Source organism: Priapulus caudatus, unplaced genomic scaffold, assembly GCF_000485595.1.
Source record: "Priapulus caudatus unplaced genomic scaffold, Priapulus_caudatus-5.0.1 Scaffold37, whole genome shotgun sequence".
Classification (NCBI taxonomy): domain Eukaryota; kingdom Metazoa; phylum Priapulida; class Priapulimorpha; order Priapulimorphida; family Priapulidae; genus Priapulus; species Priapulus caudatus.
This window is the reverse complement of record NW_014577098.1, coordinates 719168-723431: the sequence shown is the minus strand read 5'-3', so window position 1 is coordinate 723431 and position 4264 is coordinate 719168. Positions and strand designations below refer to the sequence as shown.

Genomic DNA, 4264 nt, shown 5'->3' with positions numbered 1-4264 from the left:
CGTTCCAGTGCATCGTACTTCAGAATACGTTGAAGCCGGGCCTTGAAGGCATGCATGCAACGCAACCCCCATTTTCGTACATAGCCAGTTCCAGAGCATCCCATATTCAACAAACATTAGTTCCAGAGACCCCCATTTTCACGTCTGAGTTAGTTCCAGAGCCCCCCTCATTTTTGAATTCGCAGTGACACATACCTACCAGTGGTAGAAATTAACTTTTGAACACGGGAATCCAACGGACTGGACTCCCTACCCTCAAAAAGAGGGAGTCCGCAGTCTGAGGTTCAAAATTAAAGATATTAACAATAACGCATGTGCTTAATTTTAAGATTCATGCGGTTGCACGTCCACCAAATTGTCTTTGGACATTAGCTGAAAAAAAGACGGTAATTCCGCGAGTCCGTGGTCCGGATCGAAGTAGTTAGTATGGCAGAATTTTCAGGGAGTCACATGGACTCCTGCATATGTCAAATCAGGAAGTCCGACAGTAAATCAGGGAGTATTTGACTCCGGACTGCCGTTAATTTCGCACCCTGCCTACCATAACGTGGGGTGAGTGCCCCCTCCCCTTCCGGGTAATCACATCCCCTCACAAGGCAGCGGATCCTGTCAACGTCTTGTTTTATTCTTCATTCATTCGCACATTTGCGGGGTCCCAAACTATTCTTGATCCAAAATTTTAATCAACCAAATTATTGTCTTTGTAATATTACTAATATTTCCGAAGGGAGATATTGCTACACGCCATCTATTAGTACTGCTATGCACGCGAACCCACTTTAAGAAGACACCTAGTAGGATAAGCCTTATCGCCAATCGCCAATGCGTCATGGGATAGGAAAAGGGGCATTACTAGCGCAGCCGCCGCCACAAGCGGTTAGCAGCCGGCTGCACGCAATAGGCATCAGTATGCATGCGTAATACCGTTCGCATATATTTGGTAATTAATTAGACTAATCATGCTTCAACAAACTGAAAATTCACAGAGATTATAGCTAAGACATGTGTTTATATTCATTTAGATTTCTAGAAATGTAACTCAACTCGTTCGTGACATATGATAGTTAGTACCCTTTCCTATCGCCCATAGCCGTGCGTATAGCCGGCTGCATGCAATAGGCGCCTATGCGTGATACCATTCGCATATATTTGGTAATTAATTAGACTAATCATGCTTCAACAAACTGAAAATTCACAGAGATTATAGCTAAGACATGTGTTTATATTCATCTAGATTTCTAGAAATGTAACTCAACTCGTTAGCGAGATATGATAGTTAGTACCCTTTCCTATCGCCCATAACTGTGCGTATAGCCGGCTGCACGCAATAGGCGCCTATGAGCAATACCGTTCGCATATATTTGGTAATTAATTAGACTAATCATGCTTCAACAAACTGAAAATTCACAGAGATTATAGCTAAGACATGTGTTTATATTCATCTAGATTTCTAGAAATGTAACTCAACTCGTTTGCAAAATATAATAGTTAGTACCCTTTCCTATCACCCATAGCCGTGCGTATATTACCTATGAGCGCCGATCGATGCCCCCTTTTCCATCCCATCATGCTTTGCGGTGGTGCGCCATCTGGTAATATTTACCGATTAGCGATAAGGTCTATTGCACTCATATTATTATGCACCTGTTTGTTTATTGGGTTTATCCCTGAAGGCACTTAATTTACTACCTTGTCACTATCACAGGGACCTGAGGCAAAATAAAAAATAAAAATGTGTTATATAAAAAAAGAAGTATCTCTTTTTATATAACACATTTTTATTCTCTTTTTATATAACACATTTTTATTTTTTACTATTGTACCAGGTCTACATAACATTGGACGCGCTGCGGAAAGTAAACGGAGAACCATAATCCATTCAGCAATAAACATTCTTCTTAAACAACGGGAATACACACAAGATCGAAAATCCGCTAGTATGCCAATAAATCCACTAGGATGACAACAAGTGTAAGTGACTGTAAGACTAGCGCGGCATCCTAAGGCCAAACTAACGGTGAAAGCAGTGTACCAGATCCAGTGGCGAGTGACCTCGATTGCAGTGAAACTCGTCGCACAGAGTCATGAGCTGAGAGGGTCTATGCTCCCCCGTACTGCCGCGAATCGTACCCTGCGTACGGTCCCCGTATTACCGCGAACGCTAACCCTGTGACTATGCTAAATACCGAACCCTACCTCGTCTCACCTTCACTAACGAGTCTAGGGAGTCGCCCCAGACGCCCTACTCCCGAACCCGAACCCGCAACCCCTAAGGCCCATCGGAGATGAAAATCCGGTTTTACTCCACGCCCGCATGCCCGCTTTAGTCCCGCCCAAAAAAGTCATTATTTACCAAAAAAGTTTCATTATTTCGAAAAAAATTCCGGGGCGGTCACTGCAAACAATAACTAGACTATACTCACAAGTGTACTTAGCTCAAACGAGCAACTTCTGATGGCATTTGACAAGCTTGGCAGTCTGATTGTACATGCCACTTTTCTAACCGTAGACATTAATATCCAGGCGCCCGCAAATAAATGATTGTCGAAAAAAAATCCGAAGATGCACGCACGTTTCAAACCGAAAAATTCTTCCTTCCGAATCATCAGGTGAAAAACTGAAAAACATTTTCAGCCTGATATATATATTTTAATAATTTAATAATAATTAAAGAGGGCGGCCTAGATTGCTTTATTCGTCTGTACTGTTATTTCATTGTATTCAGCCTGAAAATTAAATAGGATGAATAATAATAATTGGGACCAAAAAGCTTCTCATCACGTTTTTTAATAATCCTGTGGACGGAAAAACCGATTTGCTTCATCTCATGGCCAACCCTAATCCTAACCCTAACCGATATCAAATAGTGACAGGTACGTTTTTCCGGCATACCTGCTGGGAGCATAGACCCATGTCATATGTAGCTCTAGACCAAAAATATGTGCCCTAAAAATTTTTATATATCCTGGCATGAACATTAGGCCATGCAAATGAAAAATCCGGTTTACGGTCACCGCCCGCATGCGCCTTTAGTCCGCCGTCCCCAATAAAAATCATTATTTCACAAAAATATTCATTATTTGGAAAAAAATTCCTCTCACTTGAAACATTAAGTAGATAACTCACAAGGCGACTGTGTACTAGCCTAAACGCGAATTCTGATGGATTTTTACAAGCTGGGGCAGATCTGGATTGTACATGCACTTTCGTAACCGCTACGACATATATCCAGCCGGCGCCGAATAACAGATTTGTCGAAAAAACCCGAAGATGCACCGACTTCAAACCCGGAAAATTCCCAACGTGAAAAATGAAAAGAATATTTCAGCCTGAAAAATAAAATACATGAATCAATAAAGAGGGGCGGCTAGTCATTTTTATTGTGGTGGTACTGTATTTCACTGTATTTCAGCCTGAAATAATTAAATAATGATATAATGAATAATTGAAGAAAGAAAGCCCTCATGCACTTTTTAAAATTCCTTGGACGTAAACCGCTGATTTTCTCATTCTCATGCCTTATTTATAGGGCCAAATTAGCTGCAAATAGCCGCTTCCATAGATCAGAAACCTGTAAACTTCTTGTCCGCCTGCAGAAAATGCACGACAACCTTTTTACTATTTCGGCCGGTGTTATCATAGAAAATCAAAGAATACTAAAGCCGGTCGCTTTCATTAACGATTATTACTAGCAATTAACAAAACACTGTGTCTATGCAGTATTCTCTCTCTTTTCAATTCAGCGTTTTGATTTTATTAAAACATCACGACATAATAATCACGCAATACTTCCTACACACAAAACTTGCCAATCTTGCATTGAACCGCCCACAACGAACATTTCTTCACGGCGCCAAGATGAAAAATCATCGCGGTTGGCCTTGTGGTGTCCTTGGCCGTGGGTTTTGCGTTTCAACTCCTGTGACGCCCTGTCCGGTGCGGCTCATATGCGCAAGGATTTGGCAGTTTCTGTGTGTAGCGAAGTTTGCGTGATTTCTTAGTGTTCGATGTATGTAGTTTAATAAGAATAACGTCGATTAAAGCAGCAGATATATCATAGACAACATCAACGAAACATAACATTTTTTAGGGTGCACAACTTTATTGGTCTATATTAGCCGTCACTGCAGCAGGTGAGACCTGTACTGGTGCATGTCGAGACGAGATGTGAGGATGTGTTTCATTTCTGTAAAATTGAGAATAGATGACAGTTTGACTGATTTGTTGAATGAGTTCCAACATCGTTAAATGCTTAATATGTATT

The 4264-nt window shown here is 41.1% G+C and overlaps 1 protein-coding gene across 1 annotated transcript in view; it reads right to left on the bottom strand.

The window, feature by feature from the left end:
- LOC106818860 (N-alpha-acetyltransferase 38, NatC auxiliary subunit-like) overlaps positions 1–4264 on the bottom strand; it is a 6766-nt gene that overhangs the window by 1988 nt on the left and 514 nt on the right. The gene's annotated exons all lie outside the window — the stretch shown is intronic.